Here is a 27,871-nt window from a genome sequence, read left to right as displayed (position 1 = left end):
ACTATGTGGAGAATGCCAAACGTGACACTACGGGATGTAATCTAGAAGATTGTGCCTAACCCGTTCCGTGAGTTGCCGGGGAGATGGAGTGGTACCAGGTAAAGTGTATCTTTGAGAAGCTGGAGCAGGCCTGGGCCATCACTAAGAAGATCGAGGACATCACAGACCTGGGGGGCTGGGAGGAGCTGCTGGATGAGGCCAAGGTGCTAATCAACAAACTTGTTGGAGGTACAACGTTTATATATTCTCGTCAATGTAGCAGGATTAAGTTCCACAAGCAAAGTGAAAGGGTTTTTGTCATTCATATACACAAAGACATTTTTTCTTGTAACAGGCTAATGTGATGCTCCATTAGCCATTACAGCAGGGTTCCCCAACTGGCGGCCCGTGGGCCAAACACGGGTGATTTTATTTGGCCCTCCAAGTTTTTTGAGTAATTTTTTTAACAAATAATAATTTTGGACCAGTATGAAAATGTATGCACCCACTACTGTAAGTCACTGTACTAAATTATTAAAATATCAAATGTAAAACATAAGAAATTCTGGCATTCTCCACATAGTATCTCTGTTCTGCCATGTCTGGCTAGTTAGTACAATAATGACACCAGGATACATTCCGCATTCCGCTTCGCTCCACAGGTAGTATTACCATTTCATTTTCATTTTCATTACAGTACAACGGTTTGATTTGTTTGATCTTAGCTAGCTACATAGCCGTCTTTGTATCAAAGATAATTGTGTAGTTATTGAGGTTCGCTAGCCAGCTATTTTCGTCCTAACGTAACGTAACGTAGTCAACACTGCTAGCTAGCCAGCTAGCCACCGAATAGCAGCACTGTAGAAACGATTACGTTACAACGGAACGACTTGATTAGTGTAGTGTTAGCTAGCTACATAGTTGTCTTTACTATCTTTGTATCTAAGATAATTGTGTAGTTTTGAGTAATTATCGGTTAGCTAGCCAGCTATTTTCGTCCGCCGCGCTGCCGCGCTGCCGCGCTGCCGTTCTCCTACCTAGTCAACACTGCTAGCTAACACTGCTAGCTAGCCAACTTCTACCGAATAGCAGCACTGTAGAAACTTACATTACAACGGAACGACTTGATTAGCGTAGTGTTAGCTAGCTACATAGTTGTCTTTGCTGTCCTTGTATCCAAGATAATTGTGTAGTTTAGAGAAATCTAGAGAAATTGTCGAGGTTACCTAGCCAGTTAGAGGTTACCTAGCCAGCTACACTTTCAAACAAAGTCAACAACGCAGCCACTGCTAGCCAGCCTACTTCACCAGCCAGCAGTACTATATCATTTTAGTCAATAAGATTTTTTTTTTTTTTTGCAACGTAAGCTTAACTTTCTGAACATTCGAGACATGTAGTCCACTTGTCATTCTAATCTCCTTTGCATTAGCGTAGCCTCTTCTGTAGCCTGTCAACTATGTGTCTGTCTATCCCTCTTCTCTCCTCTCTGCACAGACCATACAAACGCTTCACACCGCGTGGCCGCCGCTACTCTAACCTGGTGGTCCCAGCGCGCACGACCCACGTGGAGTTCCAGGTCTCCGGCAGCCTCTGGAACTGCCGATCTGCGGCCAACAAGGCAGAGTTCATCTCAGCCTATGCGTCCCTCCAGTCCCTCGACTTCTTGGCACTGACGGAAACATGGATTACCACTGATAACACTGCTACTCCTACTGCTCTCTCCTCGTCTGCCCACGTGTTCTCGCACACCCCGAGAGCTTCTGGTCAGCGGGGTGGTGGCACTGGGATCCTCATCTCTCCCAAGTGGACATTCTCTCTTTCTCCCCTGACCCATCTGTCTATCGCCTCCTTTGAATTCCATGCTGTCACAGTTACCAGCCCTTTCAAGCTTAACATCCTTATCATTTATCGCCCTCCAGGTTCCCTTGGAGAGTTCATCGATGAGCTTGACGCCCTGATAAGTTCCTTTCCTGAGGATGGCTCACCTCTCACAGTTCTGGGTGACTTTAACCTCCCCACGTCTACCTTTGACTCATTCCTCTCTGCCTCCTTCTTTCCACTCCTCTCCTCTTTTGACCTCACCCTCTCACCTTCCCCCCCTACTCACAAGGCAGGCAATACGCTTGACCTCATCTTTACTAGATGCTGTTCTTCCACTAATCTCACTGCAACTCCCCTCCAAGTCTCCGACCACTACCTTGTATCCTTTTCCCTCTCGCTCTCATCCAACACTTCCCACACTGCCCCTACTCGGATGGTATCGCGCCGTCCCAACCTTCGCTCTCTCTCCCCCGCTACTCTCTCCTCTTCCATCCTATCATCTCTTCCCTCTGCTCAAACCTTCTCCAACCTATCTCCTGATTCTGCCTCCTCAACTCTCCTCTCCTCCCTTTCTGCATCCTTTGACTCTCTATGTCCCCTATCCTCCAGGCCGGCTCGGTCCTCCCCTCCTGCTCCGTGGCTCGACGACTCACTGCGAGCTCACAGAACAGGGCTCCGGGCAGCCGAGCGGAAATGGAGGAAAACTCGCCTCCCTGCGGACCTGGCATCCTTTCACTCCCTCCTCTCTACATTCTCCTCTTCTGTCTCTGCTGCTAAAGCCACTTTCTACCACTCTAAATTCCAAGCATCTGCCTCTAACCCTAGGAAGCTCTTTGCCACCTTCTCCTCCCTCCTGAATCCTCCTCCCCCTCCTCCCCCCTCCTCCCTCTCTGCAGATGACTTCGTCAACCATTTTGAAAAAAAGGTCGACGACATCCGATCCTCGTTTGCTAAGTCAAACGACACCGCTGGTTCTGCTCACACTGCCCTACCCTGTGCTTTGACCTCTTTCTCCCCTCTCTCTCCAGATGAAATCTCGCGTCTTGTGACGGCCGGCCGCCCAACAACCTGCCCGCTTGACCCTATCCCCTCCTCTCTTCTCCAGACCATTTCCGGAGACCTTCTCCCTTACCTCACCTCGCTCATCAACTCATCCTTGACCGCTGGCTACGTCCCTTCCGTCTTCAAGAGAGCGAGAGTTGCACCCCTTCTGAAAAAACCTACACTCGATCCCTCCGATGTCAACAACTACAGACCAGTATCCCTTCTTTCTTTTCTCTCCAAAACTCTTGAACGTGCCGTCCTTGGCCAGCTCTCCTGCTATCTCTCTCAGAATGACCTTCTTGATCCAAATCAGTCAGGTTTCAAGACTAGTCATTCAACTGAGACTGCTCTTCTCTGTGTCACGGAGGCGCTCCGCACTGCTAAAGCTAACTCTCTCTCCTCTGCTCTCATCCTTCTAGACCTATCGGCTGCCTTTGATACTGTGAACCATCAGATCCTCCTCTCCACCCTCTCCGAGCTGGGCATCTCCGGCGCGGCCCACGCTTGGATTGCGTCCTACCTGACAGGTCGCTCCTACCAGGTGGCGTGGCGAGAATCTGTCTCCGCACCACGTGCTCTCACCACTGGTGTCCCCCAGGGCTCTGTTCTAGGCCCTCTCCTATTCTCGCTATACACCAAGTCACTTGGCTCTGTCATATCCTCACATGGTCTCTCCTATCATTGCTATGCAGACGACACACAATTAATCTTCTCCTTTCCCCCCTCTGATAACCAGGTGGCGAATCGCATCTCTGCATGTCTGGCAGAAATATCAGTGTGGATGACGGATCACCACCTCAAGCTGAACCTCGGCAAGACGGAGCTGCTCTTCCTCCCGGGGAAGGACTGCCCGTTCCATGATCTCGCCATCACGGTTGACAACTCCATTGTGTCCTCCTCCCAGAGTGCTAAGAACCTTGGCGTGATCCTGGACAACACCCTGTCGTTCTCAACTCACATCAAGGCGGTGACCCGTTCCTGTAGGTTCATGCTCTACAACATTCGCAGAGTACGACCCTGCCTCACACAGGAAGCGGCGCAGGTCCTAATCCAGGCACTTGTCATCTCCCGTCTGGATTACTGCAACTCGCTGTTGGCTGGGCTCCCTGCCTGTGCTATTAAACCCCTACAACTCATCCAGAACGCCGCAGCCCGTCTGGTGTTCAACCTTCCCAAGTTCTCTCACGTCACCCCGCTCCTCCGCTCTCTCCACTGGCTTCCAGTTGAAGCTCGCATCCGCTACAAGACCATGGTGCTTGCCTACGGAGCTGTGAGGGGAACGGCACCTCCGTACCTTCAGGCTCTGATCAGGCCCTACACCCAAACAAGGGCACTGCGTTCATCCACCTCTGGCCTGCTCGCCTCCCTACCTCTGAGGAAGTACAGTTCCCGCTCAGCCCAGTCAAAACTGTTCGCTGCTCTGGCACCCCAATGGTGGAACAAACTCCCTCACGACGCCAGGTCAGCGGAGTCAATCACCACCTTCCGGAGACACCTGAAACCCCACCTCTTTAAGGAATACCTAGGATAGGATAAAGTAATCCTTCTAACCCCCCCCTCCCCCTTAAAAGAGTTAGATGCACTATTGTAAAGTGGTTGTTCCACTGGATATCATAAGGTGAATGCACCAATTTGTAAGTCGCTCTGGATAAGAGCGTCTGCTAAATGACTTAAATGTAATGTAAATGTAAGAAACACTGGCAAATCAGGTCCAAGTGATTTACATTTTGGAAATTTGTTCCAAAGTATTCCCACGTATAGAGAAACAGATAACTCCCAAAACAAAGGAAACACCAACATAACGTGTCTTAAGGGGTTGGGCCACCACGAGCCAGTACAGCTTCAATGTACCTTAGCATAGATTCTACAAGTGTCTGGAACTCTATTGGAGGGATGCAACACCATTCTTCCACAGGAAATTCCCTATTTTGGTATTTTGTTGATGGTGGTGGAAAACGCAGTCTCAGGCACCGCTCCAGAATCTCCCATAAGTGTGTGGATGGGGGCATTGTCATCCTATAAGGGTGTAGCCAAGATAATGGCCTGCCCCGCATTTTTATACATGACCCTGTTGGAATCGGCTAAACTTTGAACATTGAGATATTAAATAAATGATAGATAGAATCAAAGGAGAAAGTTAATGGTTCTCTGTAGAAGGACAGATAGCTGTGGAATGTGTTGGGATGTGTTGGGGGACGGGAGCAGAGCACCGTGTTGATACAGGAAAGACAGATGGACATCTGCGGATTAGATGTAGGAGGGGTTGAGATCAGGAGGTGAGGGGTGAGGACAGTTCCCCTTAAGGGAGTAATCAGGGTTAGTATCTGGTTACCTTCTTTCTCTTGGGCATAAACTAAGGATTAGAGAGAGGGAGTGTCTTAAGTAGGATGTATATAACCAATGGAGAGAAATGTTTTGCTGTCTGATTACAGCTGTACAGAACCTTTGGGATAGAATTAAACTTGGTTAAAGGTTCTCTAGTGTCCGTGGGTTATTTACTCTGAAAAATAAGAACCTAACAGATGGCGCTGCGAGCAGGGTTCACCATAATTTGTAGTCAAACCAAAGAGGCCAGATCAGTGGAGCAGAGCTGGCGACAAATAAGGTAGGCTAGTTCCTATATCTGTTTCCACTCATTTTGACATCTTGGGGAGATGAGAATTGTTGGCTGAACTAATTATGGGATACGGTCCTGAAGAGCCTGAGTTTAATTATATGAGCCCATTGTGTAACGACCGGTTGTAGCTTTATAGTAAATGGTAAGGCCCGGAAGGTAAACTCATACAAGCTGGTACCTGTAGGGTAAATCCTAGGGGGTAACTCCCTGGTAGGTTGGTTCCTGCTATTACTATAAAGTCAATAGTAAATCCCAGTGGATTAATACCTGTGATTACTATTAATATAGGGTGAGTACCGGAAGGTAAGCCCGCGCAGGCTGGAACCTGCGAAGGGTGAGTCCTAGGGGGTAAATACCAGCGAGGTTGATTCCCTGCATAGCTATAACGGGGTGAGAGCCTAGTTGTATTGGAGGTTAGTTGTGTGCCCTGTTGGGGTGGTGAACCATGGCTGATTATGTGGAAATAGGAAGACAAGTGTGAATAATTTTGGTGATGTATGTTATCAATAATAGGGATATTGGAGGAGATACGGCACAAGACATTAAGAAATCCGTATTCTCCAGTAATACATTCGCAAACGTTTATGGTATCGGTTTTAATACAAGGTATTAAGTGCCGTGTCCAATTAATTATTATCCGGGGAAGTGTGTAGTGCTATCTTAGAAAATAGTTAATAGAAGGTGTGTATTATAGACTGTATTGAAGAAATCTAAAATACCCTGAACACCGATGGGAGTGTTTAGGGAATAATAACTATTGATATGGCGACAAACGTTTCTCCCTGTAATATAGAGATAGCAGAATTTAATAAAGCCATGGAGGCGCTAAAAGAAGCCCACAAGCAAGAGGGCCTCCTTATCAACCCCACTGAACCAAGGGGTAGCACCGGACTGAGGGGCAGATCCTGGCTGGCGGGCGGTTCTGGCAGATCCTGGCTGGCGGGCGGTCCTGGCAGATCCTGGCTGGCGGGCGGCTCTGGCAGATCCTGGCTGGCTGGCGGCTCTGGCAGCTCCTGGCTGGCTGGCGGCTCTGGCAGCTCCTGGCTGGCTGGCGGCTCTGGCAGCTCCTGGCTGGCTGGCGGCTCTGGCTGCTCCTGTCTGGCGGACGGCTCTGGCTGCTCCTGTCTGGCGGACGGCTCTGGCTGCTCCTGTCTGGCAGATGGCTCTGGCTGCTCCTGTCTGGCGGACGGCTCTGGCTGCTCCTGTCTGGCGGACGGCTCTGGCTGCTCCTGTCTGGCGGACGGCTCTGGCTGCTCCTGTCTGGCGGACGGCTCTGGCTGCTCCTGTCTGGCGGACGGCTCTGGCTGCTCCTGTCTGGCGGACGGCTCTAGCGGCTCGGGACAGACGGGCAGCTCTGACGGCTCGGGACAGACGGGCAGCTCTGACGGCTCGGGACAGACGGGCAGCTCTGACGGCTCGGGACAGACGGGCAGCTCTGACGGCTCGGGACAGACGGGCAGCTCAGACAGCGCTGGGCAGGCAGGCAGCTCAGACTCTGGCTGCGCTGGAGAGGAGGAAGGCTCTGACAGCGCTGGACAGGTGGGAGCAACTGGAGAGAGAAGACGGAGAGACAGCCTGGTGCGGGGGGCTGCCACCGGAGGACTGGTACGTGGAGGTGGCACCGGATATACCGGACCGTGAAGGAGAACACGAGCTCTTGAGCACTGAGCCTGCCCAACCTTACCTGGTTGAATGGTCCCCGTAGCCCTGCCAGTGCGGCGAGGTGGAATAGCCCGCACTGGGCTATGCTGGCGAACCGGAGACACCATTTGTAAGGCTGGTGCCATGTACGCCGGCCCGAGGAGACGCACTGGAGACCAGATGCGTTGGGCCGGCTTCATGACACCCGGCTCGATGCCCAACCTAGCCCTACCAATGCGGCGAGGTGGAATAGCCCGCACTGGGCTAAGCATGCGTACTGGGGACACCGTGCGCTCCACCGCATAACACGGTGTCTGACCAGTACGACGCCCTCTCACTCCACGGTAAGCACGGGGAGTTGGCTCAGGTCTCCTACCCGGCTTTGCCACACTCCGCGTGTGCCCCCTCCCCCCCCCCCCCCAAGAAATGTTTGGGTCTGACTCTCGGGCTCCCAACCGCGTCGCCGCGCTGCCTCCTCATACCAGCGCCTCTCTGCCTTCGCTGCCTCCAACTCCGCCTTGGGACGGCGATATTCCCCTGGCTGAACCCAGGGTCCCTTGCCGTCCAGGATCTCCTCCCAAGTCCAGGAGTCCTGTGTCTGTTTCTGCTGCTGCTGTCGCTGCCCTTTTCCACTCTGCTTGGTCCTTTGTTGGTGGGTGTTTCTGTAACGATAGTCATTTTCTTCCTCCTCCTCGGAAGAGGAGAGGCGAGAAGGATCGGACCAATACGCAGAGTGGTTAGTTTCCATAGTGATTTAATATACAACAAAACAATATGCGATACAAAATAACTACCGTGACAGTCCCGTGTGGCGAAACACTAACAAGGAACACAAACACCCACAAAACACACGTGAAACCCCGGCTGCCTAAGTATGATTCTCAATCAGGGACAACGATTGACAGCTGCCTCTGATTGAGAATCATACCAGGCCGAACACACAAAATCCCAACATAAAAATCACATCGACAACCCACCCAACTCACGCCCTGACCATACTAAATAAATACAAAAACAAGGGAAAACAGGTCAGGAACGTGACAGATGGCTCTAGTTACATGAACACAGAAGGGAATAGAGTAAAGGGGTACGCTGTGTGTGGTAAGCATTTGGAGGGATTCATGATTTCAGTACATTGTGGTCACCACGGGGCATGTTAGCAGTGACACCAATAAAAATGGTCTGGAGGTAGATGTATTATTAGAATAATGTCAGTTAACCTGTTGAGGACAGAGGGCGCTGTTTTCACTTTGGGGGAAAATCGTGCCCAATTTAAACGGCCTCGTACTCAATTCTTGCTCGTACAATATGCATATTATTATTACTATTGGATAGAAAACACTCTCTAGTTTCTAAAACCGTTTGAATTATATCTGTGAGTAAAACAGAACTCCTTTTGCAGCAAACTTCCTGACAGGAAGTGGAAGATCTGAAATCGATGCACTGTTCTAGGGGCTGCCTATTAAAGTCCTTGATATTTATTAGTTTAGATGCACTTCATACGTCTTCCACTAGATGTCGACAAGCAGTGAGAGAAGAAATTGAGTGTGTAACTTGATCTGGGCTCGAATAATAGCTCTTGGCAGGACGTGTCACCAGTTTCCTGTTTTCTGGAGAGCGCGAGAAGGGACCTGGATTTGCCTTCTGATAAGCTGTCGTTATGGACGACTAATATCTCCGGCTTTGATTTTATTTGATACATGTGACAATATCATCGTAAAGTATGTTTTTTCAATATAGTTTAATCAGATCATTGAATTTTTTTCGGGAGTTTTGCCGTGTTCCGTTCTCTGAGTTTGTTGACGATGGAGAGATTTGCGCCACTTGGCAAGTGTGCTTGCTAAATCGAGAGGGAAAAAGGCCGTTCTAAAACCAAACAACGATTGTTCCAGACAAAGGACCCCTTGTACAACATTCTGATGGAAGATCAGCAAAAGTAGGACCCATTTTATGATGCTATTTCATATATCTGTCGAACAGGTTGTACTAGTCGTTTGCGCCCAGCTTTTGGGTACTCTCTCGCTATACCTAAGCTGGATGTCGTAATGAAGTTATTTTTAGAATTCTAACACGGCGATTGCATTAAGAACTAGTGTATCTATCATTTCCTATACAACATGTATTTTTTAGTTATGTTTATGAATAGTTATTTGGTCAGAATATGTGTGTCAGAAAAAGTGTCAGAAAAATATCCGGACGTTGTGGGAAAAAGATGCTACGTTAGCACAATGTATAACCACTGATTTCAGCTCTAAATATGCACATTTTCGAACAAAACATAAGTGTATGTATAACCTGATGTTATAGGACTGTCATCTGATGAAGCTTATCAAGGTTAGTCAAAAATTATATATCTTGCTGGTTTATTCGCTATCGCTAACGTGCCTATTGCTATCGCTAACGTGCCTTGATGAATGAATGTGGTAGTGTGGTAGGCTATTGTAGTAAGCTAATATAATGCTATATTGTGTTTTCGCTGTAAAACACTTAAAAAATCGGAAATATTGGCTGGATTCACAAGATGTTTGTCTTTAATTTGCTGTACACCATCGATTTTTCAGAAATGTTTTATGATGAGTATTTAGGTATTTGACGTTGGTGTCTGTAATTATTCTGGCTGCTTTCGGTGCAATTTCTGATTGTAGCTGCAATGTAAACTATGATTTATACCTGAAATATGCACATTTTTCGAACAAAACATAGATTTATTGAATAACATGTTATAAGACTGTCATCTGATGAAGTTGTTTGTTGGTTAGTTTGGTTGGTTCTTGGTTAGTTAGGTTGGCTTTGTGCATGCTACCTGTGCTGTGAAAAATGTCTGTCCTTTTTTGTATTTGGTGGTGAGCTAACATAAATATATGTGGTGTTTTCGCTGTAAAACATTTAAAAAATCGGACATGTTGACTGGATTCACAAGATGTGTATCTTTCATTTGCTGTATTGGACTTGTTAATGTGTGAAAGTTAAATATTTCTAAAAAATATCTTTTGAATTTCGCGCTCTGCCTTTTCAGTGGAATGTGGGAGGAGTTCCGCTGGCGAAACGCCAGAGCCAGACAGGTTAACCAGTAAATTAGCAGTGGTGAAATATGAAGCTCATACAAGTCGTACAGATAAAATCGCCATAGGTAATCGTAAAGCAGCCGAAATGGCTAAGGCGGCTGCCTTGGTGAGAGAGAGTGTTATAGATCCACATGCATATATTGCGGATTCCTTACGATGAGACATTGGTTAAATTTTCCACAGGAAAACGTATTTTGGGTTAAAGATTCTAGGCAAAATGCCAGGGGAATGGATTCTAAAGGTAACACATTTAGATTATATGACCGAACACTCATTGCAAATGCAGAAGGCCTAAGGGTTTGTCTAAATCATTAGACAGTTTATGTGGTTTTATTTTTAAATACATTTACATTTGATGTCATCTTATTCTGAAATGGGGTTTTAGAATGGACGAAAGGGTCGAGGGGTCACGAGGAATTAGCATTGGGGTACCAAACGATGGTTATGGAGAATCATGGGGAAAAGGAGACCAGTGAATCGTTAGACTCGGTGGAGAGATACTATCGCCATGTTGTGGGATTTATTGGAAGGAGTCTTTTCAATTTAGTTAAAATGGGTATGCAGGAGGATGAAATGTTTTGAAGAGGTATTTAAATGGTTTCCAAAGGACAGGGAAAGAAAGGGAGAGGAAACATTTTAATGGTGGCGAAAGCCCTGAATATTAAAATTTCCTAATGAAGAATGATCAACTTCATTAGGAATTAAATAGACGGGGGGGGTTTCATTATAAAATTCATGAGAAACACCATTCTCTATCCAAATTGTACCATTACTTTAGGAGATTATTATTATTTCTGTAAGGAGTTATAAAGAGTTGTAATTCTAAATTGTTTATTTTTGATTTAACATGTTTTTTTTTATCACGTGTTTGAAAGGGGTAAATGACCAGTTCCCTGAGGTCCTGGTTTTTGGGGTACCTATACAGTGGTACTGTGTTCAGGCTGCATATAAAAAGAAAATATATGTTAATAAGGGATGACAGTAACTTCAAATGGACTGTGATATATGTATTGCTATCTTCATGATCTGGTAACTCTTCCTAGAGGTCGCCAGTAAAATAAGGGAGTATTGACTAATTTAGAAAATGTTTTTTTTAGCAGTAACATTATGTTATGCTTTTTGACATTTGTCTTAGAGATGGTATAAAGAAAAGGTTAATTCGTCATATAGTCAATGTGTGTCTAGTTTCCTGAAACAGAAATGTAATGAACTGTTGTTATGATCTGTGTTTTTTTAGGTTATCATGGAAGGTGACGTCAGATCGTGTTTCAATGCATGGTAGAAATAATTTGACCATAGACAGTGTGTGTCAACCTCAAAACCCTCCCTAATCGGCTGACGAAAGAGCGACGAAGGCGTGCTATGAGAGACAGTGACTTTTACCACTCCTATCCGAGTCCGAGCCATAAAACAGGGCCAGAGTGCTGAGATTGCGTGTCACGCCCTGGCCATAGAGAGGGTTTTAGTCTCTATTTTGGTTAGGCCAGGGTGTGATTAGGGTGGGCATTCTATCTGTTATATTTCTATGTTTTGGCCGAGTATGGTTCTCAATCAGGGACAGCTGTCTATCGTTGTCTCTGATTGGGAATCATACTTAGGCAGCCTTTTTTTCCTTTGTATTTTGTGGGTAGTTATCTTTGTTAGTGGCACTATTGCCCTAGTAAGTTTCACGGTCGTTTCTTTGTTTCTTGTTTTGTTGGCGACATTCTAAATAAAATAAAATATACGCTTACCACGCTGCACCTTGGTCCGGTCATTTCCACCTAGACGACGGCCGTGACAGCGCGTGTGAAGTGAGCGTGGAGAGAGAACAAGCTCAGGTGAGAGACTCGTGTACTTGGGAGAAACGGAGGTATCTACTTGGATATTAAAATCGGGACATTATCAAGGGCCATGAAATGTGACAGGCAAAAGTTACATGTGACGTTGGAAAAATGAACTGTAAACGATATCTTAGGAAGACATGCTAGAATGATAAGTGCCGGGTGACGGAAAGGGGTGGGGGTGGGGGTGGAATACGCCCTATGGGACTGTCTGATTCAAGTTGTACAGAACCTTTGGGATAGAATTAAACTGGAATTAAACTTGGTTAAAGCTATAAGTTAAAGCTTCTAGTGTCTGTGGGATATTTACTCTGAAAAATAAGAACCTAACAACCCTAAGCATGAAATTATTATTATGTTTTAGTCAAATATATCTCTTTGGGCATCTTGCGGTCAATTTACAATCTATAAATTATTTGTAATTATGTTCCAGCTCCCTGACCATCCGCTCAAAAATTGTCCCGCGGCTGAATCTAGTTGGTGATCCCTGCATTACAGGATAGATACTGTTTGGCGTAGCACAGAGAATTTTCGACCAACCTTAAGTTGGCTCTACCATCTTCATTCTTGATTCTGCAAAACATGTTTTTTTCTAAAATGTCCAGTTGCAGGTGGTTCATTTGGATTTTGAAAATGCTGTTAATTAATTCAAAAATGTGTATGCAGCCATCTTGTCATTGATTGAAACAGGTGGGTCAGTTAAGAACAAATTCTTATTTACAATGACGGCATACCCTGGCCAAAGCCAGACAACGCTGGGCCAATTGTGCACCGCCCTATGGGACTCCCAGTCACGGCCAAATGTGATGCAGCTTGGATTCAAACCAGGTACTGTAGGGACCTTGCACTGAGATGCAGTGGCTTAGACTGCTGTGCCACTTGATGACACTCACCAGTCTCGATCAATGAGAGAAGATTTGAAATAGACAAGACGGTGGCGTACACATTGTTGGATTACATCATGGAGCAAAACATTTATTTATTTTAATAACAGCATTTTCTAAGGTCAACAAACCACCTGCAACTGAACACAGACATTTTAGAAGATCCGTGTTTGGCCGAATCGAGAACAAAGATAGTTCTGCCAAGTTAAGTTTGGGTCATACCTATAAAAGCACAAGAAAGAGTATTTCGACACCCGCCATCTCAGATTGTTTGAAATAGTTTCTGTTGTTAGAAAGAGATAAGATTAGCATTCCTGCAACATTATTTTGTTTTAATATAATTTGATCACTGAGAAATTAAGCTATTTGATTGCACCCAAATTGGCCATTTTAATTTATAGGATTCATAGATCCTGACGAAGGTCCGTTTTGAATTGGAATGTTGTCAATAAATCGGTGAATTTGGAGCTTTAACAGTGTACGCACCTTCTTGTTCTACAGAATTATAGTGTTTAACATGATTTTTGAATGACTACCTCATCTCTGTACCCCACACTGTAAGATTTCAAAAACAGATTCAACCACAATGACCTGGGAGGTTTTCCAATGTGTGTGTGTGTATATGTGTATATATATATATATATAATATAGCACCAGTCAAAAGTTTGGACACACCTACTCATTTAAGGGTTTTTCTTAATGTTTTACTATTTTCTACATTGTAGAATAATAGTGAAGACAATAAAGAAAAACCCTTGAATGAGTAGGTGTGTCCAAACTTTTGACTGGTACTGTATATTGAATATCCCTTTAATTATAATGAAGTTATTAATTACACTTAGGATGGTGTATCAATACACCCAGTCACTAAAAATATACAGGCATCCTTCCTAACTCAGTTTTCGGAGGGGAAGAAAACCGCTCGGGGATTTCCCCATGAGACCAATGGTGACTTTAAAACAGTTAGAGTTTAATGGCTGTGATTGGAGAAAACAGGATGAACCAACAACATTGTAGTTACTCCACAATATTAACCTAATTGACCGAGTGAAAAGAAGGAAGCCTGTACAGAATACAAATATTCCAAACCATGCATCCTATTTGCGACAAGACACTAAAGTAATACTGCAAAAGAATTGTCAAAGCAATTCACTTTTTGTCCTGAATACAAAGCATTATGACTTTTTGTCCTGAATACAAAGCATTAAATCCACACAACACATTAGTGAGCACCACTCTCCATATTTTCAAGCATAGTGGTGGCTGCATCATGTTATGGGTATGCTTGTAATCGTTAAGGACTGGGGAGTTTTTCAGGATACAAAGAAAAAGAATGGAGCTAAGCACAGGCAATCCTAGAGGAAAACCTGGTTCAGTCTGCTTTACACCAGACACTGGAAGATCAATTCACTTTACAGCAGGACAATAACCTAAAACACAAGGCCAAATCTAAACTGGAGTTGCTTACCAAGAAGACGGTGAATGTTCCTGAATGTCAGAGTTACAGTTTTGACTGAGGCGGCACACAATTGCCTGGGATAGGGGAGGATTTGGCCGGCAGGGATTTCCTTGTCCCATCGCGCTCGGTCGCCAGCTGGACGGTGTTTCCTCCTACACATTGATTGTGGCTGGCTTCCGGGTTAAGCGAGCAGTCTGTCAAGAAGCAGTGCATCTTGGCAGGGTCGTGTTTCGGAGGACTCGTGGCTCTCGATTTTCGCTTCTCCTGGGTCCGTAGGCGAGTTGCAGCGATGGGACAAGACTGTAACTACCAATTGAATATCACAAAATTGGGGGGTAAAAAAAGAACAAAAAATATGGCAAGATCTGAAAATGGTTGTCAAAAGTGTTCCACAGGAATGCTGGCCCATGTTGACTCTAATGCTCCCCACAGCTGTGTCAAGTTGGCTGGATGTCCTTTGGGTGGTGGATCATTCTTGATACACACGATAAACTGTTGAGCGTGAAGAACACAGAAGCGTTTCAGTTATTGACACATACCACGTTCAAAGGCACTTCAATCTTTTGTCTTGCCCATTCACCCTCTGAATGGCACATACACAATCCATGTCTCAGTTGTCTCAAGGCTTAAAAATCCTTCCTCCCCTTCATCTACACAGATTTAAGTTGATTTAACAAGTGACCTCAATAAGGGATCATAGCTTCAACCGGATTCACCTGGTCAGTCTATGTCATGGAAAGAGCAGGTGTTCTTAATGTTTTGTACACTCATTGTATACCCACAGTAACCTGCAAACCCATTTTAGGAGAAACCGTACCAATGTGGCCTTTCAATAGGCGCATCAATTGATCATTGTTTTAGACAATGAAAGGAAATCGAATAGACGTCGACACAATAAACATACACCACACTTGCTACAGTTACTGGCAAAGCAATACAATAAATAGTTGCATGAATATAATAATGAATCCGAGAGGGAACAAACCAATGCAATGAAAAATGACATAATATGCAAGGTGGGAAGCGGGCGAGCTCTAGAAACACTTTGAGGCAGATACTGAGCTCTCAAACAAACAGGTAGGCCTATTGTTATTCATGAAACTCGTGAAATAAAACACAAATGGTGCACTCATAAGTTTAATGCAATGGCAGTAATGGAGTGCATAGAAACAGATATGTTTATACTTGGCACACATGAATGGGGAACATTGGTTCAACGTGATGAGAGAGCAGTACAGAGGTCACATCATCACACAAGCAAGCCATTGTTTATAGGGATTACAATGCCTGCAGAAAGCATACCACTTGATTTATTTCACATTTTGTTGTGTTACATCCTGAATTCAAAATGGATTCAATAGAATGTTTTTCTCACCACACACTACCCCATAATGAAAAAGTGAAAACATGTTTTTAGAAATGTTTGCACATTTATTGAAAAAAGAAATACAGAAATATTTTATTTATATAAGTATTCACACCCCAAGTCAACACTTTGTAGAAGCACCTTTGGCAGCGATTGCAGCTGTGAGTCTTTCTAGGGAAGTCTAAGAGCTTTCCACACCTGGATTGTGCAACATTTCCCAATTATTCTTTAAAATATTCTTCAAGCTCTGTCAAATTGGTTGATCGTGTGGTCCAAAAGGTTTACTTCACTAGAATTCTTTAACATACTATGAATAGTCAGTGTCTCTACCTCGGGAACTGCAGCTCAATTTCTTTCTCACACACACACACACTGTACTGTACTTACATACTGGAGAGACTTAGGTCACTCTGTTTTCATGAATATATAATAAATCAATCAAATGTATTTATAAAGCCCTTTTTACATCAGCCGATGTCACAATGTGCTGTACAGAAACCCAGCCTAAAAGCCCAAACAGCAAGCAATGCAGAAGTAGAAGCACGGTGGCTAGGAAAAACTCCCTAGAAAGGCCAGAACCTAGGATGAAACCTACAGAGGAACCAGGCTCTGAGGGGTGGCCAGTCCTCTTCTGGCTGTGCCATGTGGAGATTATGACAGAACATGGCCAAGATGTTCAAACGTTCATGGATGACCAGCAGGGTCAGATAATAATAATCACAGTGGTTGTAGAGGGTGCAACATGTCATCACCTCAGGGGAAAATATCAGTTGGCTTTTCATAGCTGATCATTCAGAGACAACAGGTGCAGTAGAGAGAGAGTACAAAACAGCAGGTCCGGGACAAGGTAGCACGTCCAGTGAACAGGTCAGGGTTCCATAGCCGCAGGCAGAACAGTTGAAACTGGAGCAGCAGCCAGGTGGACTGGGGACAGCAAGGAGTCATCAGGCCAGGTAGTCCTGAGTCCTGGTCCTAGGGCTCAGGTCCTCCGAGAGAAGAGAGAGAGAGAGAGAAAAAGAGAGAGAGAGAATTAGAGGTAGGATACTTAAATTCACACAGGACACCGGATGAGACAGGAGAAATACTCCAGATATAACAGACTGACCCTAGCCCTCCGACAAATAAACTATTGCAGCATAAATACTGGAGGCTGAGACAGGAGGGGTCGGGAGACACTGTGGCCCTGTCCGACAATACCTCCGGACAGAGCCAAACAGGCAGGATATAACCCCACCCAATTTGCTAAAGCACAGCCCCCACACCACTAGAGGGATATCTTCAACCACCAACCTACTACCCTGAGACAAGGCCGAGTATAGCCCACGAAGATCTCCCCCACAGCAGGAACCCGAGGGGGGCGGTAACCCGGACAGGAAGATCACGTCAGTGACTCAACCCACTCAAGTGACGCACCCCTCCTAGGGACGGCATGGAAGAGCACCAGTAAGCCAGTGACTCAGCCTCCGTAATAGGGTTAGAGGCAGAGAATCCCAGTGGAGAGAGGGGAACTGGCCAGGCAGAGACAGCAAGGGCGGTTCGTCGCTCCAGTGCCTTCCCGTTCACCTTCACACCCCTGGGCCAGACTACACTCAAGTCATAGGACCTACTGAAGAGATGAGTCTTCAATAAAGACTTAAAGGTCGAGACCGAGTCTGCATCTCTCACATGGATAGGCAGACCATTCCATAAAAATGGAGCTCTATAGGAGAAAGCCCTGCCTCCAGTTTGCTTAGAAATTCTAGGGACAATAAGGAGGCCTGTGTCTTGTGACCTTAGCGTACGTGTAGGTATGTAGGCAGGACCAAATCGGAAGGATAGGTAGGAGCAAGCCCATGTAATGCTTTGTAGGTTAGCAGTAAAACCTTGAAATCAGCCCAAGCCTTTAACAGGAAGCCAGTGTAGATTCTAGTGGCTGTGTTTAGCACTAACTGAAGTTTATTTAGTGCTTTATCCGGGAAGACGGAAAGTAGAGCATTGCAGTAGTTTAATCTAGAAGTGACAAAAGCATGGATACATTTTTATGCATCATTTTCGGACAGAAAGTTTTAGATTTTTGCAATGTTAGTAACCCCGAGGTCCTTCACAGTTTTATTTGAGATGACTGTACAACCATCAATATTAATTGTCAGATCCAACAGAAAATCTCTTTGTTTCTTGGGACCTAAAACTAGCGTCTCTGTTTTGTCTGAGTTTAAAAGTAAAACATTTGCCGCCATCCACTTCCTTATGTCTGAAACACAGGCTTCCAGGGATGGCAATTTTGGGGCTTCACCATGTTTCATCGAAATGTACAGCTGTCTGGGTCTATAAGTGTTGAACATCCAAAATATTTTCAGAAAATAAAGCTCAGCACCAAGGAGATAAGATAGCATTTGTGTGTTACATAAAATTTTAAAAAGTACATTTACAAAAAAACACACACAATGCTAATGGACTTGAAAAATTAAAATGCCCATCAATATCACAAACTTACACTATCATATGTATGCTCATATAATTTATGTTAACTAATAGCAAAGAAAAGTTTTAGAATTGACCTAATCAAGACCAAATTAAATCTGTGTGACATGATACCCTTTGGATTTATCATTTTAGAATGTCAGTGTACTAGCTAGTACACAGTGCAGGTTTTAATCATGACCAGCGGGACTACCAAAATGGCAAATTATCCTAGGTAGATTTAAAACATCATAATTCTTCGGTTCTGGTGAGAACTGGCTAAATGTTTCACAAACTCATTCATGTTGAGGGAGCGTGCCCTCCTTGACTCAACACTGAGAATTTCGAGGCGACTTAACCTGTCATTAGCCAATGTTGTCCTGAGGTGGGTTTTAATGAGTTTTAAAGCTGAGAAGCTTCTCTCACAAGAAGCACTGCTGACTGGTGTAACAGAAATCTTATGAAGTCAAAATAGCTCATGGAAGACCTCTTTATAAGGTTCTAGAAACACAACAAAGTCAAGGAGAGTAGACGGTCTGTCCCTTCCACTTTTCTCTCTCCTATCAAGAAGCCGCTTGGTTTGATGAACCTCATGTTTGAGGTCCTCTAAATCTGACTCAAAGGTCTGAGCAAAGGCAAACAGATGCTCCTCATTCAAGAATGTTGTACTCTTTGGGTTGAGAGACTGGACCCCTTGCATTATCTCGCAATTCTTCTTTGAAAACCGCCTGTGAGACTGTCAAGCACCTGATAAAAGATAGCTCCTTGGAAGCTCTCACCATCACTTTGGTCACAATTTTTCTCTGTCCTACAGTGCTCATCAATGAGTCTTTTACACACTGTTTGTACACTTATTTTGCAGTGCTCTGCAATCTCTTTCCATAGTTCTCCAAAGTAACCCTCACTTCTGTAGTCCTGTAATGTATCTGTAAGGGCATCTACTAGATCCACAGCCCTTGCTAGGTCAAGAGAGCTTGATTGGAGCATGTCAGAAAGACATTTGGCATCACACCCTGACCTACTCTTCCATAGAATATAAGGGCTCTCTATGGTCAGGACGTGACAACCTTACATCCGTAAGTCTCTGCAGTTCCCTGGGCTGCTGCTGTGGATACAGCTCTTTCTGAACTGCAAGCCACATAAGATGAATGTATGAGCCAGATACAAAGTTATGAAGCTTCTGCAGGAAAGCAAAAAAGTGAACTGCCTCAGGCACTGATTTTACAGCATCGACAAGAACCAAATTCAAACAATGTGCATTACAGTGCACATAAAATGCAAATCTTGCACTGTTTTTAATCCGTGCAGAAACACCAGAATGCTTTCCGCTCATGACGGATGCATCGTCATAGCCTTGCCCCACAATATTATTTCTGTAGTTCAGACCATGTTTTTCAATTAAATCAATTATCATTTTTGTGAGACCTGCTACATCTAAGCTTTCAGCTGACTGATAGCGTAAAAAGCTTTTGTGGATGGCCCCGTTGTAATAGTACCTCACAACTAAAGACATTTGTTATTTTTTCTTTAAATCTTTGGTTTCATCTGCAATTACACTAAAAATGTAACTTTATTTTACTTCTCTTATTATTTCACTTTGTACCACCTCAGCTAAGCCCTCAAGAACTTTGTTCTAGATTTGGTGGCTTGTGTACTTAGCATTGCTACATGCATTCATCATTTTCTCTATGAGAGGGTCATGCTTTGCTATTTCTTCTAAGATTGTCAAAAAATTACCCTTGTTGTGAGAGTCATCAGACTCTCGATGACTTCTCTGCACTATATTTTGAGTGGCAGTTAATAGGAGAACATCTGCAATTGTTTTAATGGAAGTACAGTTTTCCTCCACTTTCTTCTTCCAGTACTCATTTATGACATCTAACATTGATGAGTTGCTGCAATAGCCCTTTTATGCTGATTCCAAGCATACATAGCATTGATATGATGCTCTGACTTCGAATGGAGCTTAAACCCAGAATCTTTAAACAGCGCCTTTTTACAGTTTCAAAAACTTGACTGTGATGTGAAGGCAGATTCGGGTGTATTGGGCAGAGAAAAATGTCTAAAGGTGAAACAATAAGTAGTCTTGACTTACAGAATATTCAAGCCATGAATTATCCTTATACCAGGAGCTGTTGAAAGCCCTTTTCCTAGTACCATGCTGAGTTCTGGGAAATGTTTTCAAACACGGCTGTACCGGACCCTCTTCTCTGGATCTTGAACTGTCTAAAATACACGTTAAATAGTGTGTCATATCTCTATGGAAATGTATAATTAAGGGATCTATGGTTAAGCATCCAATTACCCACATTTTAGTCCAATCTCAATCTTAATTACAAATCCCCATTATCATAACTGTACCTTAAAATCAACTACCAGCCTAAGTTACTAGTTAGATCATGGCTAGCCCTACTCTGCAGTAAGTAACTTAGCTAGCTATAATTTCTTACACCCACCTTTACGATAGCAATCAGGCTATCTGCAAATTGTGGTAATCTTTTGAGTAACGTTAACAGATTGATAATAACAATTGTTCGTTTTGAGTTCAAGTACGAAAATCTGAGTGAATGGATTTCAAATTGCTGAATGTTAACTTGCTGAACACTGACAGCTGTAGCCTACTAGTTGCCCCACATTAGCTAAACATTTGTATACTGTAACTTACAACACTGCACAGTATATGCGTGTATTACTAACACAGATGTAAACATAATGTTAGGCTAAATTGGGAACCGATCTCTCTTATCTGATTAACTGTCTGTTAATGGAGCCAGGTCTAATGTTAACTTACACAGTGACTCAACTTTCGTAAAAGTTTGGAACGTTGATAGAAATTTGGTAAAACTGATTTAAGTTTGCCTCCATTAAAGTCCCCGGCTTCTAGGAGCACCGCCTCTGGGTGAGCGTTTTCTTGTTTGCTTATGGCAGAATACAGCTCATTCAATGCTATCTTAGTGCCAGCCTCTGACTGTGGTGGTATGTAAAACAGCTACAAAGAATACAGATGAAACTCTCTCGGTAGGTAGTGTGGTCTACAGCTTATCATGAGAAACTCTACCTCAGGCGAGCAATAGCTCGAGACTTCCTTAGATATCGTGCTCCAGCTGTTGTTTACAAAAAATTATTGGGCTAATTACTTCTTAGCTGCTTAGCTCGTTATTTTACTTGGCATAGGGAACTAGCTAGCTATGTAAACCAGCTCAACTAGAATTGTACCAAGGTAGATTGGTGTGCCAGTCATGCCTTTAGGCCAGGCAACCCTGTTCCTGGAGTGCTGCAGGTACTGCAGGATTTTGTCCCAACTAGGCACCACACCAGACCAACTGAGATAATTTATCAGTTAATTGATTGACTAAATTCAACACACCTGATATTCCAGGTTGGTTAAATCAAAAACATGAAGTGCCTGCAGCACTCCAGGACCAGGGTTGCCTACCCCTGCTTAGGCTATATTCTGTCAAATTGGATCCCGAAAACCTTGCCAACAAGTTGCCAGAAGATATTGACACTACCGCTACGCTTGTTTGAACTGGGGTCGGAACGCAATCATGGTTAAATTAAGACACTGTGGAGCCTGGGTGACATATGGGTTGGAAAACGTACGTCAATATTGTACTTTAAATTTGATCTTTAACCACACTGCACCATCAAGAATATTGAAATACTGCTAGGTTCCCCAGAACTGACCTTTTTGTCCTAGTTAGCAGTAGCTAGTTAGCAGTAGCCACCGCAGCAATTTTGAAATGGCAGTGTCAGCTAATCGGCTCCTTTGTTCAACGCAACGTGCCATTCCAGAATGGCTGCTGTGGCTAATACTAGTTAGCATGAGGGGGAAAGGGCAGTTTTCCGGGAAAACTAGAAGTGTTTCAATTTTCTCATTGGAGCAGTGTGGATAAAGGTCAAATTTGTGCAGTGGCATATCCCATCCCTGTATTGAGGTACTTTTGACGACCCATATCTCGCGCCAGCTCCACAGTGTCTTAATGTTTACCATGATTGCTTTCTGACCCCAGCGCAGCTCAGTGCAAACAAGAGTAACGGTAGGGGCGGAATCTTCTGGCAAGTCAACAAGCAGTCTGTGATGAGGGTAAAATAGATCCTAATAAACAACAACAATCTACGTGTGTGCAACATATTTCAACAGCAGTATCCCTTGTCTTTCAGGTCTTATGCAAGGTTGCATGGCACCCCATTTAGTGTAAGCTTGACTTTCAGGCAACTATTTTCCCTGTGTGCAAAGAAGGGGGAAGCAGCATAGTAGTTTCTCTTTGTCAACATGCATAGTGGTTTGATTTACTCACTCACTTTGGGGTTATATCAGATGTGTGTTCATGTATTTGATGAATAAGGTTACCTCATTACCTCACGCCGTTTAACTAGTTTGCTTGCTGACACAGATGGCCAAGCTCTAATACTGTTTCTTCCCTCTTTGCAGCAATATGTTTCTTGAGCCGTGAAAACGACTTCCGTATCGCGAGTTCATTATTTTCCACAGTAAGCCACACAGCAAAGGCTATTTAAGTGTTTGTGTCCATTGTTTGTTGTCATTGTGACACTTTTCATCAAGCTTGACAATTTAAGACCTGGCATTGTGTGAGGATGAAATCAAATTAAGCATGCATGGCTTGTCTGTGTGCAGGTGTACTTGTTGAATCCTCTGGAGAACCTGAGGAGCTACGTTAATAACCGTCCACCGATGGTCATCTTTACGGCCAGCGTCAGCACCGTGGCCATAGCCTTCCTCACCATCGGCTACTTCTTTAAGATCAAGGAGATCAAATCCCCAGAGATGACTGAGGTAGGAGGGACACTCACCTCCCACTGGTACATCAATGCTGCCGTTTATTACAGGAACACAGACAAAACCCATGGAGTAGGAGGATTTCTGAAGCTGAACTATACCTGGCTGTCATACGTCAAAGTTATTGACTCATTTAGCCAAGCTCATTTAATGAATTGTGACGTGATCATCACAATTAACTTAACCATACTATTGGTGATGATTAATTTTAAAAAGAATCAACAGCCATAAGCTTTGCTATTCAAGACCAGAGCTACAGATGGATAGATGTATGACTCTGTCCCCTCCCATTTTTTTCCAGGATTGGAACACCTTCCTGCTGCGCTTCAACCAGATCGACTTCTGAGTGTTGGAGAAGGAGACGCTCAAGCACAGCCTGAACGAGTCAACCACACCAGAGAGCATGGTGACCAGCAGCCAGACAGGCTCCAGCACCCAGGCCCCGCTGTTGTTGGAGGATCCGGACCCCATCAACATCTCTGTTCCCATCACCCTCACCCTGGACCCACTGAGGCCCTTCGGGGGCTACCCGAGCAACATCACCCACCTCTACGCCACCGTGCTGGGGGGCAGGTCGGCCTGGCCGGTGAGTCCACTTGCTTCTTCAGTCCCTACTTCCTCCACATGGTACAGTGGCTGTGTCCGATTATCCATACTACATACTTAAACTGCATACTATGTACTCATCGTCGTATTTAGCACGTTTAGTAAGAACTATGCCACAGCCACAACGCAGTAGCGGCTCCTGACTGGCTGAGTAGGTGGGGAAGTTTAGTACACACAAACTTTTTAAATCAAAAGGCTATTGCACAAAATAACGTGGACAGTAGGGTGCATAGCAAATTCAGAACCACTGGAGAGCAACATAATAAACTAAAGCACTTGGGAACGAGATCAGAATGACTGCGAAGCCTTGATCCATAAATGAAATAGGTAGCCTACAAAACTAAAACAATCCGTATGTTCAAATCAAAAGGCCTGATTAACATGACCTCAATAACGCAACCACATCACGAGTCACTAGTCCCGACATATTCACAAATCAAAAGATGGTTTAGTATTTAGTTTAAAAGCTCTGCCAAGGGCCAAGAGAACAAGAAAACACTTTTCAATGAGAGAACAGAAATCTACTTTGGGTAAAAACAGTTTTTTGAAAGACTGTTTTCAAAGATGTAGCCTATGATGTAATAGGCTACTCATGATCATTTTAAGGAGAACAAAACCTACTTAGCCTACATTTGAACACCACTGCAGAAGCTTCGCTATTCAGTATCTTCCAGGTTAAGTAGCCTAGTTTTGTTGTTTGGCTACTTAAAGAGAACTAGGGCCTAACACTCGCAGTCCACCTCTTGCAATGCTTTGTGTAAAAGTGGTCATCGAATTCTACTAGATGAAGCTGAAATTAGAAAAATATCCTGGCATTTAAACCATACTCGATTTTCAACAACTAAAATACTATAAAACATTCTATATTTGCATGCTTACAATGTGTGATGGACAATTGCGTTGTTTCCCGCCATAATTTTTTCGCATACTCAAACGGCCCTGGGTTCCTCCTAATGCAAGACAATGCTAGACCTCATGTGGCTGGAGTGTGTCAGCAGTTCCTGCAAGAGGAAGGCATTGATGCTATGGACTGGCCCGCCCGTTCACCAGACCTGAATCCAATTGAGCACATCTGGGACATCATGTCTCGCTCCATCCACCAACGCCACGTTGCACCACAGACTGTCCAGGAGTTGGCGGATGCTTTAGTCCAGGTCTGGGAGGAGATCCCTCAGGAGACCATCAGCCACCTCATCAGGAGCATGCCCAGGCGTTGTAGGGAGGTCATACAGGCACGTGGACACCACACACACTACTGAGCCTCATTTTGACTTGTTTTAAGGACATTACATCAAAGTTGGATCAGCCTGTAGTGTGGTTTTCCACTTTCATTTTGAGTGTGACTCCAAATCCAGACCTCCATGGGTTGATAAATTTGATTTCCATTGATAATTTTTGTGTGATTTTGTTGTCAGCACATTCAACTATGTAAAGAAAAAAGTATTTAATAAGAATATTTCATTCATTCAGATCTAGGATGTGTTATTTTAGTGTTCCCTTAATTTTTTTGAGCAGTGTATATATATATATATATAGAGTTGGTATTTGTACGCCTTTTTCCTCCCCAATTTTGTGATATCCAATTGGTAGTTAGTCTTGTTCCATCGCTGCAACTCCCGTACAGACGCAGACAAGCAAAGGTCGAGAGCCATGTGTCCTCCGAAACATGACCCTGCCAAGCCGGACAGCTTCTTGACACACTGCTCGCTTAACCCGTTAGCCAGCCGCACCAATGTGTCGGAAGAAACACCGTACAACTGGTGCCTGAAGTCAGCGTGCATGCATCAGGCCCGCCACAAGGAGTTGCTAGAGCGCGATAGGACAAGGACATCCCGGCCGGCCAAACCTTCCCTAACCCGGACGACGCAGGGCCAATTGTGCGCCGCCTCTTGGGTCTCCCAGTTGCGGCCGGCTGCGACACAGCCTGGGATCGAACCCGGGTCTGTAGTGACGCCTGTAGCACTGCGCCTAGACCGCTGCGCCACTCGAGGCCTGATTTAAAATGAAAATAAAATGTTTTGAATAAGACTAATGGGTATCAGTCAATTGCTCATGACTGTGAATAACCTCTCGTCAGTAACATCGTGACAACTAAGTGCACACTGTTAGTAGAATATTAGTGTTTTCGGATGTCGGCTAAATAGCAGTCATTGTAAGCCGGCTACTTGTTCCACTTCATAAATCAACTAGGCTTCTTTTCATTTAAAAGTTTCAATTTGCTGGTCAGAAAAATCTGTATAGCCTTCACCCATTAGAATGAACGATATGCGTCTTCTAGTGATCTATTGGTAGGACAGGCGCCTGTCAGTCACAAAGTGAGTGATGTCAGGAAAACTGCTGGTTTGTCAGTTTGCTGTCTATCAGTCAAATACATTTTTATGGAGGAGGGAGAGCATGATACTTATTCATCATCTCCTGTGAGTGAATTTACACGTCCCATGTAATGTACAGTGTATTCGGAAAGTATTCAGACCCCTTTTTCCACATTTTGTAACGTTACAGCCTTATTTTTAAATAGATTCAATCATTTCCCCCCCTCATGAATCTACACACAATACCCCACCTATTGTGTGTAGATTTATGAGGAAACAAATGTACTTAATCTATTCTAGAATAAGGCTGTAATGTAACAAAGTGGAAAAAGTCAATGGATCTGAGTACTATCTGAACGCAAGTGGTAACGAGAGTTGAAATCCACTTAATTATTGCTTTGTGTCACATTCCCATTTTTCTTTTGCGTGTTTTATTGGCCTACACAGCCTTCGAGTCGGGGCGCATAGGCTATTTTCTGTGCTTTGATTGTGTGACTAGTTTTTTTATAAAGGGTGTCGAACTGACTGAATCAAGCATTTTAAAAACCATTTTCTTGCAATTGTATGTTGTTTCTCAACAGGGAATCCATACTTACCTAACAGAACAACCATTTTTTTCCTTAGATTTTTCCCACAAACTAAATTGAAAGCGTAGACTAGATTTTGTTTTTTTGCCACAATAAATTCTAATTGAAAGTACACTAGACACATTAGTACACTAATCCACTGCCTTCTCTCAAAATCCCACCCACAGTGATTGACTGGCAGGTCTGAAACCCTCAGACTCAAACATCCTGCCCCCTCCCCTCCCCTCCCCTGCCCCCCCCCCCTCCCCTGCCCCCCCCCCCCCCCCCCACCCCACACACACACACACACACACACACACACACACACACACACACACACACACACAGTGATTGATTGACAAGCCAAAGTGTTACAGGGACAGTTCAACCAAACTACAAAATTACACATAGGGTAAGGAAACCGAAGTGTCCACAGCAGCAGAACCAATAAAATACATAATTTGAAGAACAAACATAATTGTGTCAATTCATATCTTGCAGTAAAACTGTAAATATAACTTTAACCTCAGAAGACTTTAATGTTTAATGTTAAAGGTTCTCACTTAAAAAATAGACCAGAAGGGTATACTACAAAGCATGATCAAAGAGTTAGCCAGTTAACTAGCCTAAATATTCTGAAATAACGTTTATATTTTTAGAAAGATAAGCTTCAAATGGGCATTCTCTTGACTCAGCAACCAAAAGCACATATCTTAGTGAAGCTTTTTTTTTATGAACCGGAAAATCATCAATTATTTAGGACTATTTCTCAAAGTTAGCTGGCTAGCTTATTGAACCTGCTTTGTAGTATACGCCTCTGATCATATAGGGCTAGGCCTAGACCATATTCAAAACAACTAACACCACATTAAATTCATAGATTTTCAGTCATTTTAATTGTAAAGTCATGTCTTCCTACTCAATACCACAACACATTATACCAATCTGGGAGGTAAATTCATTAAAGTATTTTATAATTTAGCTGTGTATTTCGGATTGATTCAAGGCATTAGAATGTACCAGATGCCACCAAAATAGAGCTCATCCTGCTATTTTTTTTGCAGAACCCCACCCCCAGCCTGGAACTCCCTGGCTGGCTACTTGTTCTATTTGGTTGGCTACTCCATGTATTTATGGAAAACACTGGAATATCAGTTGTCCTACGGTCCAAGGCAACACAGAGCTTTATCAAACTCAATACTAAGCATTGGTGTGAAACGTCATGGTACAAATAGAATAGTCTTAACACAGGACCCAGAGTTTTTACATGACCACGTAACCTGACCATAACAAAATAGAATGGAACAGGGCCTGGTATTAAAGTGTATTAAATGTTGCCTTCCAGGCAGCCGTCCCACTGCATCCCAGAGACGTACACCAACGCCACATCCTTGTACAAGATCTTCACCACGGCTCGCGACTCGGACACCAAGTACACGCAGGACTAA

At 44.1% G+C, this 27,871-nt stretch overlaps 1 pseudogene; it reads left to right on the top strand.

Moving 5' to 3' along the window:
- Window positions 1-83: 83 nt before the first annotated feature.
- On the top strand, window positions 84-27,871 carry LOC120043888 (annotated as a pseudogene).

Source organism: Salvelinus namaycush, chromosome 3, assembly GCF_016432855.1.
Source record: "Salvelinus namaycush isolate Seneca chromosome 3, SaNama_1.0, whole genome shotgun sequence".
NCBI lineage: Eukaryota > Metazoa > Chordata > Actinopteri > Salmoniformes > Salmonidae > Salvelinus > Salvelinus namaycush.
This window is presented reverse-complemented; position numbering and strand designations above follow the sequence as displayed.